The sequence below is a fragment of the Setaria viridis genome, chromosome 9 (genome assembly GCF_005286985.2).
Source record: "Setaria viridis chromosome 9, Setaria_viridis_v4.0, whole genome shotgun sequence".
NCBI lineage: Eukaryota > Viridiplantae > Streptophyta > Magnoliopsida > Poales > Poaceae > Setaria > Setaria viridis.
In genome coordinates, this window is record NC_048271.2 from 33,272,966 (window position 1) to 33,291,211 (window position 18,246).

The following is an 18,246-nucleotide window of genomic DNA, read 5'->3' on the forward strand; positions in this document are numbered from 1 at the left end:
TTGGAAATGTTGAGGACCATACCTTGGGATGACCGGCTGTCTTCCCAGCATGAGAGATGGATAATCTCAAGTTGTCTTCGATTAGTAAAACTCTCCTTCCCATGTAGTCGGCAATATCCTCAAACTTCTTATCATAACTGGTCATGTGGTTGGAGCACCCAGAGTTGAAGTTCCAATCCTCCTTGTAGTTAACCATTGGATCAGTTCTTGCTCTAAAAGCAGGTGCCTCCATGTCCTCCTCCAACTCGTCTTCTTCAACTTCCTGAGGAAACATAGCCTCGACATCTCACTCTTCTTCACTAGTGTATGCCTCCTCCTTTTTCTCTCATGTGGTGGTGGCCACATTCCCTTCAAACCGCCTCCTTGTAAATTGGCATTCTCGAGCAAAGTGACTCTTCTTACCAGAATTGAAGCATCCATCCTTTCTTGGTTATTATTGCTAGTTTTCTCATCTATGGGCTCCCCTTGAAGAGATAATTTCCTTCTTGGGGTGATTCTTTTCACCTTCTATCCACCTTGGCTTCAGCCTTCCTTGTCCCCTAGGTGGACCCTTCTTTTTGTTTGTGAAGAGCGCCTCCTCTTCTTCCTTCACAGTAATGCTTCCAATCTTCCTGGCTACCTCATCCTGATTAGCCAATAAATTTTCTATCTCCACCAATGAAGGTTGAGTTGGCCATCCACTCACTACGGCTATAAACCCATGATATTTAGGTCTAAGGCTATTAATGATGATTTTTCTTATACAGGCCTCACCAACCTTCTGATTGTCGATGGACCTTATCACCATATCCAACCGTCAACTTCTGTATCAAAACAACACAATAACAATCACCAAACTATAGATAGGTATTTAATCCTAACCATTTCCACTAGTTTTGGTGAATTGTTATATACAGGAACCCATAGGTGCATATAAGAAGAAAACATGCTCGAACAAAGGAGAAATACACTACAGCACACTCTATGTGAGCACAAGGATTGAGGGTCCCACATGTCAGAGAAGATTAGCCCAATCCGGAGGGAGTCCCAAAGGCCCAACACCAGGACCCACCTGGCAGCCCACTGGAGGAAGCTAATTGCGGGATGGCGCCAACTAGGGACGGCTGAACTAGGGGTTCGCCCGAAAAAAAGGCGGTTCCCGCTCGCCCCTACCCTCCACGTGGCAGTCGCTGGTGCACTCCCCAAGGTGGTGGAAGAAGATTCCCTGCATATTCCTCCCGGGAACTGCCCCTACTCACCTATAAAAGAAGGAGAGCCCTCTCAACACACATAAGCGAAGAAGAAGAGAGAGAGGGACTCTACCACTAGGCGTACTTTTGTAGTATAGGATAGATAGTCTGTGAGGAGAAGTTTAGAGAAGAGCCAGACTTGTCGGCCTCCCTCTAGTTGTACCTCGTTGGATACGAATCCCTTGAGTAATTATCCAAGTTCATCTACAGTGGTGAGTTCTTGGTAAGGTTACGCTTTTATTATTATTTGCTTGCGGTATTATCGTCTGTTCTTGTAGTAATAGATACTCTAAGACAGAGATCTGGCCGAAGCTAGAGTAGTAATAGATAGCATAGACGTGGTGTCTAGGCTATAGGTTGCCTTTGTTTGCCTCGTTCCCCATGGTCTAAGGGGTAGGTAGCAGGTGGGGACAACCCTGTCCATCCTTTTGTATTCCTCCACATTCGGGTTCAACTAGAGCTAATAGCCGGAGCCGCCTGGCAGACTAGGTGTTGACCGGTGCCCAAAGTAGATGCTTAGTAACAAAGTTTATCCTTGCAAGAATCTTTATCCTAACACAACCACTCTACCCAGACCATTCTATCTCTTTTTCTTTGGGCAAACCAGTTAGAAAACTTTTACACTCCCATTCCCTTAGAAAATACAATACCCTAAATACTCACAGGTGAAGTGCTACAATGGTATATCTGTGTACTTGTGGATTTATTCGTGAACATTAAGACATACCAATACTCATGCGGTGCAAGCTTGGATATCTCTCGACATATAGATTTTACTTTTGTGTAATATTGACTAATAGTCAAAGTTCCTTGAGAGATACCTAATAGCTCCTTTTCTAAGAGTTGGAGGCATTCTTCATTCTTCTTGGAGAACAATTTCCCCAGAGTCTCCCAAGCTTTCCTTGGTGGTCTCCTCATCTCGGATGTGCTCCAGTAGGTCATCCTCAATAGTTGTCTAAATAACGAACATGGCCTGATCGGCTTTGATGCGCCATTTCCGCAAGGCATCAGTTTCCTCCTTATTCAAAGTTCTGTCACTACTCTCCTTTGGTGGAGGTACTTTTTCGGCGCGTGTAATGACCTCCCATAGGTCCGTATCTTGTAAGGACTCCATGCTTCTTAATCCCACGACTTGCACAAGCATGATCTGCCATGGTAACCAATGCCTGGCGTCAAGTTAGCTTTCTTGATCCAGACCAATGAGCTTCACGGTCCTAGACTGTGCACCGGTAGAGTCTCCCACTAGCGCCTTGATATTGCACCAAACACCGCAAGCACTCTTTGCTTACTAGAAAGCCTCCTCTAGATGGTTTCGTACCACCAAGCTCTCATACCAATTGTTGGAAATGTAGGTGGCCCTAATACACACTAAGCTGAGGACCCATACCTAGGACACCAACTCACTCTAGAGTCGGTTAGCTCTTTTTAATTTCTAGTTACTTAGTGCGACATGTCCTTTTGATGGTAGAGCCACCTTCTCACTTTCGGGTGGCAGAGCCTACCAACAGATGAAGCTGACTTCCGGGTGGTAGAGCCAACCTTCGATGGATCAAAACTTATGCACTGAGTGCTTAGAAACTATATAGCCCAACCGGGATACTAACACTTACAACAACAATCATTTATTACAATAAAATAACAATACACAACATCCTCTCTTTGCTGGCTAGACTCACCCTTTTATCACTCTCACACTACTATTTTATTACCATGTCTAGACTAATCCAAGGTAAATATCTTCTTTTTACATGATGGAGAACACTCTAGAAGGTTGCCTTGCTTTTCTTTCAACAGATTCTTTTAATTCATGTATCAATCTTTGTTGGAGTTACGTCTCGTGGTGGTCGGAGCACTTTTCCTTTGTGAGCTATATATAAGAGCACTCTCCTCCATGTTAATGGTGCCAACAACATCGGTACGTACTTAGACTTAATGAGACTTAATACTTACCTATGACTGACTTTAGTTCTCACCATAATGGTGGCTCGGGCGGTGAGAGATGGTGTGAAAGGGAACATATAAGGGAAAAGATGCATGGGAACGAGTGGATGTGGCACACTCATTTGATTTTGTTGGAACCTATCATAAGTCCAAACAAACAAATAATGTAAGTTTTTTATTTCATTAAATTATATCCTATGTGGTTTTCATTTATTGTTTATACCGATAGGTTTAAATTTATTTATTTACTTGTGTTTTCTTACATGAACTTTAATCCTTGACGGAATCTGTATAGGTATCAAAATATTTTTATTTTTAGATTACAAACTTACTGAATAAATATTTATACAGATCCAAAGTATGTTCACTCTTTTAATTATCGTGGTAATTTCTAGACCCTCTCGGTAAATATGGTGATGTTGTATTAAGATAATATATTATGCTTTTGGTCTTCATCTCTAAACTGTGTATAATAGAGAATTTGGCCTGCAAAGCTGATAAAACTCATATTTATTTAGCAAAATTCAGTATTCCCAATGTTGTGTTGATATTGGAGAGAGAGAGGGTGGGAGAGAGAGAGGGAGGGAGGGAGGGAGAGGGAGAGGGAGAGAGAGAGAGGAGATCAAGTTTCATTTCTTGGTTTTTGGCATTACAAATAGTCCAATCATTCTCTTGCAACAGGTCTATGTTGATTGGTACATTATATTTTACATGAAAAGATCATTTGAGGTGCATCTTTGAACTTATTCATAGATTAAATCAATTTTGAACTTTTAAATAATGTATGAGATGCAACACATATAGTTGGCTTTGTTTTGTTACTAAATAATACTGGCAAGGGTAGGTAACAGAGAAATAGGCATAAGGTTGTTTTGGGTAAATTTTTTATATAATGGAAATGGTGAGTAATTTATCAACATATATATAGAGACATTTTAATTTTTTTTGTCTAATTGATGTTGTTATGTGTATGTTTTTTTATTATATTTATTTATAGCTTAGTTTGGAAGTATATACATGTGAGTTTGGAGTGAAGAAGATTCAAGGTTAATTGTGATGCATGGGATGGGTGAACATCTCAACTAACATCTCCCACAAAAATCTGTATAATAGACACCTTGTGGCGGATCCACCTCGGATTAGCCAAATCGAGGCACGGTTAAGTTGCCTAACACGCGACACCCGGCCTTAATCAGGCTAACTCGAGATGCCGTCGGATTTCATCCGATTTAACCACTTGAACAGGACCGAGTTAGCAAACTCACACGAAGGTGAGCGGTTCCAGAGAATACAACAAGTCCACTGAGTTAAAAAATCTTACCATTTTTGTTCAACATTAAAACAAACATCAGAGTTTTACAAGGTTCAAAGGAAATGACAGAAGGTAAAATAACAAGCGGAAGCTACTTCGTCAGGGTCGGACATCCCTGCTGAGGCCAACCGGGACGTCAGTGATCCCTCTCCTCGCCGTCCGAGGAGGGATCCCACTCGACCGTCCAACCCGGAGGGAGTTGGGGCGGCCAAGTGCCAACAGAAGAAGGCTCGGGAGCAGCAACTTCACCTGAAAAAGAAAAAGCCACAACAAGGCTGAGATACTAAGCTCAACAAGACTTAACCGACAGGAGGAAGCTACTCCACCACTTCTAGACATGCAAGGCTCTTTGGCTGAGGGGTTTGTTTGCCAAAAGCACTATGTAGATCCCTATTTTCAAGGTTTTAGCTCAGGTTCTAAGTTCATTATTCGGTCTAGGTTAGCAACATACTCTAAGCAAACATAGAACCAACCAAAAGGTATATATATCATTATCAAGACCATGTCATCATCAGATTCCTTTATTACTCCGGGTAGCATAGCGATCAAGCAGTCTCAAACTGTGAGAGGCAGACGAATCAATTCGAGTTCTTTAACCATGCATGGTGAACCTAACCTCACGACATCCGCGCACCACCGAGGGTCGCTTCCTGTGTCGGCCTTCCCCAACAATCCCCTAACCCGTGTCGGGCCCATTTCCTTTGGTGCAAGGTTCCACAGACCCTGCCTCTACCGTTCTGTGACCACGCTTGCCACCACGTGCGGCCGCAGGGGAAACTCCGTTCCAAGGACAATGGGGCGACCGCTCACGTCTAGGTTCAATCCGGTACTAGGCTTCCTCATCCCATAATAAGGATGAGGTTAGTACTTTCAAACACTTGATCACGAACACCACCACTGTCGGGCCTTAGCAAGTTTCATATACAGACGGGGCGATCAGCCGACCACCAAAAGTTAACCAGAACCCTGCCCCGTCCATCGTCCTTATAGTTGTAACAGAAGAGGAACAACCAACTCCTACGAACTCGCGAGTGACAGGAAATCACTCGGCTTTTACCGCTTTCTAGTTAAACAAAGCATCTACTCGGTCCAACAGCTAGTGTTCAGATCAAGGGATCTAAGTTATGCATCTAGGGTTGCAAAAAACTCCTATACGTAAATGCACAACACGATGAAGAAGGCATGCACAAGTTTGGGGAAAAGCCTGGGGTTCATGCACCTGGGCTTGCCTTCAAACAAGGAGGAAGGGAAGGGATCTTCTGCTTGGACGGCTTCGGCTTCTGGGGGCAGGAGCTTTGCTGCAGGTTCGTCTTCGGGCGCCGGGTACAACTCGTAGTTACCGTCGGCAAGATGCAACTCTACACGAAATGCAATGCAAGGGTTAGTACTTTAGATGGTTATTTCAACAGCAACTCTTGCAAGGTTTTGCTCGAAGATTTTGTAGCAAGCTATGGAAAAAGGTGGGGAAGTGTACTGGGGTTGGTGGAGATTAAGATAGAAGGGTCGGATGGGAAGGAACTTATCATCAGACCCTTAAACTAGAGGAATAGATGTGCTGGGGGTCCTCAGACTTAACGTAGAGAAGTCCCCAAATCTTTACACATATACACTCGGGTCTAGGAAAAGGATACAGCCGAGCCCTCGGGCGAGGCAGAGAAAGGGGTCGGTCGAATGGATAGGGTCGGGTGAGACGGAACAGGGGTCGGGCGGACAAAAGGGGTCGGACGAGGCAGACAAGGGTCGGACGAGCAGAAGGGGTCGGACGAGGCGGAAAAAGGGTCGGCAGCTTACCTTCTTCTTACAGGGAAAGCTTGGGGTCGGGAAAGAGCAAACTTGGGCGGAGGAACTGGAGCACTAAGACTGGGCAGGCGATGATGTCCGGCGGTGCTCCGGCGGTGGCGGGGGTTCTTGTGGACCACAAGCAAGCTTTGGCGCAGCGCGGAGGAGCAAGCGACTGGGTGGATTGGGGAAAGCGGTGCGGAGAGGAGGGTTCCTCAGGGACTTAGGCGGTAGCGCTCGAACACTAAGCAAGGGAACGGCGGTAAGACAGCGATGGCGAAGGGAACTTCGGCGGGGCTCCGGCATTCCCTTTGATAGCTGTGCAGAAGAGAGAGAGTTGGAGCGGCACGAGGACCGGGAAGAAGCGATGGAGTGCGCTGCCGGGGTGGCGATTGAGCAACGAGGGCGGTGGAGCAAGACTTCGGGGATGACACCGGTGGTCATTGGGCACCGAAGATAGGGCGGCGCAGGCGCGGTTTTGCCGGTGGTTGAGATTTGGCGGAGGCGGGCGTCATCGTGCGGTGGATCTGATGGAAGTGACCGGGGGAACGGCGCTAGAAGCGAGGGCGCACAGGTGAGAAGACAGGCGGGCTGCGGTGGCGCGGGTGAGCGCGAAGCAAGAGACGGTCGGGGGCGCAGCTCTAACAGGGCGGGAAAGAAGCTGTCGCGGCCGGGGTCTGGATTGGCGACGGAGGAATCGTCGCGTAGCGCAGTCCGGGCAGCGCGACTGTAGAGGGGCGGCGGAAAAGACGGGAGGCCTCGGGCCTTGCAGCCGGGGGTCCGGCGAGGTGATGATGGGCGCGGGCAGCGAGGCACTGCAGAAAGGGTTACAGAGGGCTTCCGCTGCGATTGGGGAAGGGGGCGCGAGAATCCATCCGGTCGCTGCCGGCGACGGGGCGGAGCGGCGGGTGTCGGAGGAAACGAGCCATGCGGCGGAGAAACTCTGAAGCGGGCATGCCACTCGAGTGCGTCTGTCGCAGGAGATCTGGGAGAAAGATTCTTGTGGGTCCACCGGTCAGTCTCGGTTGGTCCACCGGTCAGTCTTGGTTGGTCCACTGCTCAGATTGAGAGACAGAGAGAGAGAGAGAGAGAGACTGCTGGGAGGACTTAGAAGGATCCGGCGGATGAGTTGGGGTCGGCGGGGTCGGAACCGGGGAAACGGCGGAGAGGGGTCGGGTTCTCAGGGGTCGGGACCGGTACGAGAGGTTGAGCACTTCAACTTGGGAAGCTGAGGTAGGGGATTAGGGACTCAGGTTAAGATTAACTTGAAGATTTTTGGGGTCGGTCGTCACAGCCTACCCCCCTTAAAAGAATCTCGTCCCGAGATTTAGGTGTAAGGGTAACCAGTGGGGGTGTACAGTCCTTACCTCCTTGGCAAGACAGAAAACCTGGGAAGTGCTTGTTCAAATACTCTTCTGTTTCCCATGTTGCTTCATCTTCTGTGTGGTTGTTCCATAAGATCTTGTACATTTTTACCACTTGGCGTCGGGTACGCCTCTCCTTATGGTCAAGAACTCTGGCCGGGTACTCGGCATAGGTCAAGTCGGGTTCGATTTGAAGTTGCTCTTGCTCTACTATCTCGGTTGGGACTTGGACACATTTCTTTAGTTGAGATACATGGAAAACATCGTGTATGGCCGAGAGTTGTTCTGGGAGTTGGATCCGATAAGCAACGGGTCCACAAATTTCCACAATCTCATATGGGCCAATGTAACGGGGAGCCAATTTCCCTTTTACTCCAAACCGTTGCACTCCTTTGGTCGGGGAAACTCGAAGATACACATGATCACCAAGGTCAAACTACAGGGGTCTTCTTCTCCTGTCGGAGTAACTCTTCTGTCGAGATTGGGCAGCCTTGAGATTTGCTTGCATTACCTTCACTTGCTCTTCGGCTTCTACCACTAAGTCAGGACCATAGGTTTGTCTTTCTCCAGCTTGGGACCAATTCAATGGTGTCCGACATTTCCGACCATACAAGGCTTCAAACGGGGCCATCTTCAAGCTAGCCTGGTAGCTATTGTTATATGAGAACTCTGCCAATGGCAAGCACTTGTCCCAATTTTTGTCATAATGGATGACACAAGCTCTCAACATGTCCTCAAGGATCTGATTAACTCTTTCGATCTGACCATCGGTTTGAGGGTGGTAGGTTGAGCTATGGATGAGCTTGGTGCCCATGGATGCTTGTAGCTGTTCCCAAAAGCGTGCTACAAACTAAACTCCTCGATCAGAGATGATGGTCTTAGGCACACCATGTAGGGAAACTATGCGGTCAAGGTACATCTCCGCATACTTCTTGGCCGTGTAGGTGGTGTGGACAGGAAGGAAGTGGGCGGTCTTGGTCAGATGGTCCACTATAACCCAAATGGAATCATGTCGCTGCGATGAAAGGGGCAGTCCAACAATGAAATCCATGCTGATGTCTTCCCATTTCCAAGAGGGAATAGGTAGGGGCTGCAGGGTACCTGCTACCTTTAGATGACTGGCCTTGACGCGTTGGCAGGTGTCACACTCTGAAACATACCGGGCAATTTCTGGTTTCATTCCACTCCACCAGAAGATCTGACGAAGGTCATGATACATCTTATTGCTGCCAGGATGGATTGAGAACTTAGAGAGATGAGCCTCATCTAGGATTTGCTTTCTCAAGTTGGGGTCGGCTGGTACAACCAGTCGGGTTCCATAATACACCTTCCCAGTCTCATCCTGTCGGAATTGCTTATACCCTTCATCCTTCAATGAAATCTTCCTGGTGATCCGCCTCGCTTCCTTATCCTCTAACTGTGCTGACTTTATTTGGTCTTCCAAAACAGACTCAAGAGCTATGTGGCCGAGGGTTCCATGGGAAACAATTTCCAAACTGAGTTTTCCCATCTCATGACACAAAGTCTCGGTGAAGGTTGTTGCCGACAAGCAGTTGCAAAAGGTCTTGCGGCTAAGAGCATCGGCCACCACATTGGCCTTGCCGGGGTGATAGTGCACTTCCAGATCATAGTCCTTTATCAACTCGAACCATCTTCTTTGGTGCATGTTGAGGTCAGCTTGGGTGAAGATGTACTTGAGGCTCTTGTGGTCGGTGTAGATGGTGCAGTGAGTGCCCATCAGATAGTGCCTCCATATTTTTAAGGCATGGATCACTGCTGCCAACTCAAGATCATGGGTCGGGTAGTTCAGCTCATGAGGTCGTAACGGCCGTGAGGCACAGGCAATAACTCGGTTGTCTTGCATAAGAACACACCCAAGTCCAGTGCCAGAGGCGTCACAGTACACGTCAAACGGCCTAGAGGGGTCGGGTTGGGCCAAAACCGGGGCTGTGGTCAGCAAGTGCTTCAGGGTCTTGAAGGCTTCTTCACATTTGGCGTCCCACACGAATCTGACCTCTTTCTTTAGCAGCTCAGTCATCGGCTTAGCTATCTTGGAGAAATCCGGTATGAAACGCCGATAGTAGCCTGCTAGTCCAAGGAAACTTCGGATCTGGTGCACTGAGGCGGGAGGCTTCCAGTCCATGACTTCCTGTACCTTGCTGGGGTCGATGGAGTGCGCTACTGGGGCGGCGATTGAGCAACGAGGGCGGTGGAGCAGGACTTCGGGGATGACACCGGTGGTCATTGGGCACCGAAGACAGGGCGGCGCAGGCGCGGTTTTGCCGGTGGTTGAGATTTGGCGGAGGCGGGCGTCGTCGTGCGGTGGATCTGATGGAAGTGACCGGGGGAACGGCGCTAGAAGCGAGGGTGCACAGGTGAGAAGATAGGCGGGCTGCAGTGGTGCGGGCGAGCGCGAAGCAACAGACAGCCGGGGGCGCAGCTCTGACAGGGCGGGAAAGGAGCTGTCGCGGCCGGGGTCTGGATTGGCGACGGAGGAATCGTCGCGTAGCGCAGTCCGGGCGGCGCGACTGTAGAGGGGTGGCGGAAAAGACGGGAGGCCTCGGGCCTTGCAGCCGGGGGTCCGCGAGGTGATGATGGGCGCGGGCGGTGAGGCACTGCAGAAAGGGTTGCAGAGGGCTTCCGCTGCGATTGGGGAAGGGGGCGCGAGAATCCATCCGGTTGCTGCCGGCGACGGGGCGGAGCGGCAGGTGTCGGAGGAAACGAGCCACGCGGCGGAGAAACTCTGAAGCGGGCATGCCACTCGAGTGCGTCTGTCACGGGAGATCTGGGAGAAAGATTTTTGTGGGTCCACCGGTCAGTCTCGGTTGGTCCACTGCTCAGATTGAGAGAGAGAGAGAGAGAGAGAGAGACTGCTGGGAGGACTTAGAAGGATCCGGCGGATGAGTTGCGGTCGGCGGGGTCGGAACTAGGGAAACGGCGGAGAGGGGTTGGGTCCTCAGGGGTCGGGACCGGTACTGGAGGTTGAGCACTTCAACTCGGGAAGCTGAGGTAGGGGATTAGGGACTCAGGTTAAGATTAACTTTAAGATTTTTGGGGTCGGTCGTCACACACCTATTTATTCATCTATTTGAATCAGATGGCAAAAATACCAAGATGACTATAGTAAGTAGGTGTTCACCTGTTTTCTGCCTTCAATTCACGATTATTTCTATCTGATCAATTCCATGAAAATCACACAATGCTGTAGACATATAAGGTGTATTTGTCCTCTCCTTTGATACCATCATGATCAATCACTCCATATCCAACGCTCTCAGAACTTACCATTGCTGATAGCCCGCTACTCTCCCCTTTTACCCACATCTACACACAGCCACCAAAACCTGTAACAACCTTTTTTTACCCCACTATCTCTATGGATGAATGATATTTATAATAGTCTATCTTGGTGATTATCTTAAATTAACATGCATTTGTCTAGGTGGCATGGTGGATGTAACATCCCAATTTTCTTTTAAATAATTTAACTAAAATATGAGCCTTTCAAAATTGTATGAATATTTGAATAGAATAAAATCAACCTAGGAATAAAAGATACAAGAGCCATACTCTAGACTCCAAGGAGACCTGGAACCTGAAGTAGAGCTACTCTAACCTAACTCCACTAACATGGAAACTAAGAGGGAGAGAGTGAATCAGTAGTTGTGTGTATCCTAGAATGGAGCCCCTCCTCTCATATTTGTAGGCTCCAAGAGACGGTTCTGCGAGGGAATCTTTGGGGAATATCTCATAACTGACGTAAGGCATCGCCCGTGGAAGCTGGAGAAGAGAGGAGACAAGGGCGGTTTGGCTGAACCATGGGTTCGGCCAACCCCCTGTGGGCCCCCTCGTAACCACCTTTCTCTGAGTGACTGCCTGGTGGGTCCCAATAGCGGTTGTGTGCGTTATCCGGTGGATTGAGGCGGTTGTGGTAGTTTGTGAGCCCTTCAGTCCATGGGATACATACGTGGCAACCTTCCATTGGTCAGAAGCGTGTTTCTTGGATACATAGAGGGTGCTTTCTCCATCCTTTTGTGCTTTTTCACCTGCAACCAAATATTCTCCAAGGACAAGTGGAACTACATTATTTGAAACAAATATAAGTGTAAGAAATGTCAATCCTTCTTTTATTCTTGAGTATATTGATGGTCATATTTGGTACTTAACGACCATCAACAATGGCTAAATTATATTCAGAAACACTTTTATAGTCTTGCAACCTTAGGTGCAACCCCTCATAACGAGCTTTAGGGAGGATCACAATTTTTTGATGATCATATATCTTTCTTTTAGTTTGTTCCAAAGAACAAGTTGATCCTTATCAGTAAGGTATTCAGCCTTTAGACCTTCATGGAGATGGGGACGAATAAAGATCAAAGCTTTAGCTTTATCTTGGCTAGATGCACTATTTGCTTCTTTGATTGTTTCACCAAGCCATTGTTTCACCAAGCCCATGATAAATAATTCTTGCCACTAATATCCAATGTGGTAAAATCAAGCTTGGAAAGATTCGACATAGTAAACTACAAAATATGTAGAATTGCAAAATTTAAATGGTTTCACAAGAACAAAATATAGAAACTAATAACTAAAATAATGTCTTACCGTGAAAAGAATATGATCACAACAAAAAGTTCCATACCTAATTCTTGATAGCGTTTAGAGACAGTCGTGTTGGTAACGTGTTATATAATAACTAGTTTTTTTCTATCAAGAATTGGTATGCAAACATGGGGGGAATAAAGTGAGAAGGAAAGCAAATGTGTTCTTCTCTTTTCTTCTCTTATTTCAACCATTCTCTTATTTCAACCAGTACAAGCTCTCCTATGTATATATAGCCATACATGAGAGTTTGAATTAATAATGGAGTTACAATAATTGAAGCTAGGAGAGTTACAACATTGAAATAGGAGGTTTGTAGCTTTGATGGTATAGGGGTTATGGACATCCACATAAATGAGTATTTCAAACAGTTGTCGTGTACAACTGTTATTTTGTAAGCTATATATTCTGTCTGTTCTTTGTTACAAGTCGCGTTTTGTTCAATTAGGACAAGGCTTTAACCGATTGGTATTTTATTTATGTAATACAAAATTATAATCATAGCTAAATAAATATTTTTGAATATAAAAGTCTTATAGCATCAATTATGCGTCAAAAAGAAATGAGCGCTGTGATCATTAAGGTAAAGGAGTACTATTTCCAACGCTTTTAAATAGCTTGTCCTAAGCATTATATATTTAAAAAGCTGAGAATGCAATGCTTATTTAGTGGGACAAGAATATATACATCAGACACTGTTGCGATTCATGTGTTTTCTTCTCTTCAAATAAATGTAGACATAGATTCAACATTGCCTGTCTGTGTCTCTGGCAGTGCCTCTCTGGCAGCCAAGTCGTTTTTGCAATTAAAACGTGTCCTTGGCTGGCTACATCAGATGGCTGGACATCCAAATCAAGGATACGCAGAGACCTCACGTGCTACCAAGAATTTTGCTGACCTTGTTTGTTAGTTGATGGTTGTCCTATCCATGTTGCAACGATGCGGCACTTCCAAGTCGATGACATATTGACATATTTGCAGCACGTTACAAGTAGGTAGCCCTGATCTAGGATTCCAGGTGCCGCTTGGAACTTGCAGATCTTGGATCGACGAAACACTTGTAAGAGGGAGTGTTGGAGAGGCACCTCCAATTTTTAGGGCTTGTGTCAAAATACTCTGCTCTGTCCATTTTTCTTACGCTCATCCATGTTCCTTAAGCCCAGGTGAGGCTCTCCTACCAGCTTCAATCACCAGGTCTCTTCTTATTTGTTTATTCCAGTCGCTTTTGTTTTTCAATAACTTGCTATCTTTGATGGAAGATTGCTGCTTCTGTAATAACACAAGAAAGTAGATGAGGTGTTCCTTGTAGGAATAGTATGGTCGGCTATGCAGCGGGGTATAAATTGTCTCTTTCTTCAATTACTCAACTGGAAATGGAACTAAACGTGTGTTCATTCAAGAGTGTTTTCCTTCATCTCCTTGCCCTAAAAAAAAAAGGAATTACTTGCAAGAAAACAGAGTTTGTCAGGAATTTCATATCTGAGGTGTGGGATCAATTTGAATGAGTATAGATGCTCAATTACAGAAAGAGAGAGATTGAGCTCGAACAAACTCTAAAAGACACAGATAATCATGATGTAGTTCGCAATCCAGAGAGAATCATGCTGCGGTTTATTTAGAAAGAAAATAGTTTTTCCATCCTAATTCTCATATGTTATTATGTCATTATCTAGCCACAAACTTGAAAAGTAGGAGTGCAAACTGGCCTAATTCGGTAGGATTCTATTGACGGGATCAGAGACCATTGCTCCTTCACATAGCATCCCATCAGACCCGTCCCTAAGGGTGTGCGACCTGTGCGCTGGTACAGGACCTCCATTTTCCAAAGCCAATCAAACCTACTAACCCCTAGCCCAAAAAAAGTTTCTCCTAGTCATTTAGCTCTATGAAGCAATGCCAAAACCCAAAGCTTCTTCGTCACGCCGCCGCCATAGTGGAGGCTGGAGTCGTGGAACTTGATTCCTTGAGACCTTCTTGTCGGAAAGCAATATGTGTGGAATAATAGATTGATTAGGGATGAACCAGGGGTTACATATATATAGGCACCAGCCTGGGGGTGGCGCCTAACCCTAATTTCCTAGGGGCTTGTGCCCACAAGGGCCGGCCTGGGCCTGGCCGTGACTCACATGACAGGTCCACACACGCAATACAGGCAGCACACATACACATTCTAACACCCCCCGCAGTCTAAGCGCCGGTAACCTGGACATTCAGACTGGACCTGAACTTCGTGAAGACAGAAGAAGGTAGGCCCTTGGTGAAGATGTTCGCATACCGAGAAGTTGTCGGAACATGGAGAACACGGACGTCACCAGTGGCAATGCGCTCCCGAACAAAGTGGAGATCAATGTCTATATGTTTGGTGCACTGATGCTGAACGGGGTTCGAGGACATGTAGATGGTGCTGACATTGTCACAGTAGACGAGAGCAGTGTGGCGCAGAGGGGCGCGAAGCTTGAGAACAAGCTGGCGCAACCAGACGATCTCAGCAACTGTATTGGCGATAGCTCTGTATTCGGCCTCGGCACTGGAGCGGGAGACTGCATTCTGCCGCTTGGAGGACCACGAGACCAAATTATCACCCAGGAAAACTGCGTTCCCGGAGGTGGACTTGCGAGTGTCAGGACAACCAGCCCAGTTGGCATCCGAGTAAGCAATCAGGTCAGACTATGCAGAGGGCCGAATCAATAATCCTAAGTGAACGGTGCCACAGACATACCGAATGATGCGTTTAAGAGAAGCAAGGTGGATGTCCCGTGGAGCGTGCATGTGCAGGCAGACCTGCTGAACTGCGTAGGCGATGTCGGGCCTGGTGAAGGTGAGATACTGCAGGGCGCCAGCAAGACTCCGATAATCTGATGCGGCAGTGGCAGTGAGAGGAACACCTACAGCGGCGGAGAGCTTCGGGTTCGTGTCGATGGGTGTGGCACAAGGCGTGCAGTCAGTCATACCTGCATGGTCCAGGATCTCAAGCATAAACTGGCGCTGGGAGAGCAGGAGGCCATCACCTGACTGCTGCACGTGCATCCCCAAGAAATGATGCAGAGTGCCAAGATCCTTCATGGAGAATTCCCGCTGAAGAGCCTTAATGGTACGTCGCAAGAGTGGTGACGAGGAGGCTGTCAGAACAATATCATCCACGTAAAGGAGCAGGTAAACGGTATCAGCACCACGATGGAAGATGAATAGGGATGTATCAGTCTTGGCCTCAACAAACCCAAGCTACTGCAGGTAGGTGGCAAATCGACGGTACCAAGCGCGGGGAGCCTGCTTCAACCCGTAGAGGGACCAATTCAGCCTGCAGATGTGACCAGGGCGAGTGGGATCCTCGAAACCAGTAGGCTGGGCGCAGTACACTATCTCGGAGAGTGTCCCGTGAAGGAATGCGTTCTTCACGTCCAGCTGATGGATCGGCCAACGATGAGAGAGGGCCAAGGATAGAATAGTGTAGATGGTGGCCAGCTTCACGACGGGGTTGAAAGTCTCGGAGAAGTCGATGATGGGGCGCTGCGTGAAACCACGAAGTACCCATCGTGCCTTGTAGCGCTCAAGAGACCCGTCGGCATTGAACTTGTGCTTGAAAACCCACTTGCCAGTGACAATATTGGCTCCCGCTGGTTGTGGTACAAGATCCCAGGTATTGTTGGCGAGTAGGGCATCATATTCCTCCTGCATGGCCTGGTGCCAGTCGGGATCCGCTAGAGCGACACGATACGTGCGTGGAACCGGCGGTAGCGGGGCGGTGTGGAAGAGAGCTGGTTGCCGGAAGACCAGCTTCCCACGGGTCGTCATGGCATGCTGGTTGGTGAATGGATGAACTTGGACAGCGCTGGGAGGCAAGACCGGCGTTGGTGGCTGTGCCAGGATCTGCGACAGCAGTCGGGGTCGACGGCTATATCAGAGAAGCAAGGCGCCGCTGCCAGCTGGGGCAGCGGCTGCGTCAGGGGTTGCCGCCGCTGCGCCGGGGGTAGCAGAGGTGCCCTGGGGCGCCGCATCGGTAGGGGACGCGATGCCTGCAGGGGCGGCCGCACGTGGCCGTGTGGAGAGCGCTTGTGGCTGTGCGAGGGACGCTGCCGGGGATGCCGCGCCTATAGGGGTGGCCACACGTGGCCATGCGGAGAATGCCGGGGATGCAGCCTTACGTGGCTGTGCGGGGGTGGGAGCAATGAGCCCCCTTCCATTGGCGGCGCTGGGCGTGGCGTTGGAGGCAGCACACGGTGGTGGAGGCGCGCCGTGAGAGGGTACTGCAGGAAGAAGAGGAGGTACCGTGGGAGTTACATTGTCCTCCAACAAAAACTCAAAGTTCTCATTAGTGGGAGACGGCAACAGCTGCGAGAAGGGAAACTGGGTCTCATCGAACACAACATGTTGAGAGATGATGACACGATTGGTGGAGAGATCAAGACAGTGGTATCCCTTATGATGAGCAGAGTATCCCAAAAAGACACAACGGGTGTAGCGCGGGGCAAGTTTATGTGGCGCTACAGCTGAAAGATTGGGATAACAAACGCACCCAAAGACCCGCAGGTAGTCATAGGAGGACGCCGACCCGAACAAAGCCTGGTGAGGAGTGGAAGACTGCAGGGTTGTTGGAGGCAGGATATTGATGAGGTGGGTGGCAGTGTGCAGCGACTCAACCCAATAGGAAGGCGGCATACATGCTTGGATGAGGAGGGAGCGAACAACATTGGTGACGCTCTGGATCATGCGCCCAGCTTGGCCGTTCTGTGGGGACGTGTAGGGGCAAGACATCCCCTTAGAGAGGAAGAATGTGCAGGAGCTGGTGTTGTCGAATTCTTAGCCATTGTCGCACTGGACAGCTTTCACTGGGACGCCAAACTGGGTGCACACATAAGAGAAAAAATCGGTCAGAGTTGCAAAGGTGTCAGACTTAAGGCGAACCGGGAACGTCCACAAGTAATGAGAGCAGTCATCAAGAATAAGCAAAAAATACTTATAGCCAGAGATACTGGGAAAGGGAGATGTCCGTAAATCACAATGAATAAGATCAAAATTATAAGACACTCTAGAAGTGGATGACTGAAAGGTTAGACGAGTGTGACGCCCTAATTGACAAGCATGACAAATGGTTTCAGCATATTTATTACAAAAGGGAACAGCTGAAGTGACTCGAGAGAAAATGCCATGACCGGGATGACCGAGGTGACAATGCCACACGGAAGGCGAGGAGACGACAGCCAGGCTATGCGCCGCTGGGAAGTGTAATGGGTAGAGTGGACTGGAACTATTGCACCTGACGATCACCCTCCGAGACGCCAGATCCTTCACAGAACAGCCAGCGGGGTCAAACTCAATAGAACAATTATTGTCAGAGGTAAACTGGCAGACAGAGATCAAATTCTTAATAAGTTTCGGTGAAACTAAAACATTATTAAGAGATAAGGGTCCTGGAAGATGAGCAGTGCTAGTGCCTGTGACGGGAAGCAAGGATCCATCACCGACGATAATTGATGATGGAGAGGGATACCGCAGGTGAAAAAAATAGGAAAGGGTACAAGCATCAGAGGTCATGTGCGAGGTGGCACCTAAATCAAAGTACCAGTCGTTCATCTGGGGCTGGTTGAGCATCATGGTGCTGAAGGTCGATGCAAGGGACTTCTGATCCCAAGAAGACGGCAGTTCGGTCGGCGTGGTGTAGAACCCAGGTGGTGCCTGGGAAGCCTGGTACGGCTGCATGGCGTAGGGCGCCTGCTGCTGCGCTTGGAGAAGCTGAAGCTGTGACTGCTGCTGCTGCTGCTGGGCGTACAGGGCAGCCTGTTGCTAGGAGAAGAAGGCCTGGTGCTGCTGCTAGGGCACCGCGGGAGGGCCGCCCGCCGAGGGCGGTGCGGGGCGCAGAACAGCGTTCCGAGGAGGACTTAGGTCGGGGTACATCTTGATTTCCCCAGACCAAGGGTTCCAGAACGAGGGCTAGGCACTAGGAGGGGTGTCACCGGCCGGGTGCTAGGTGCCCTGGCCGCTGCTGCCGCCCGGGGCACCATCGGTGGCCTTGTTGGGACGG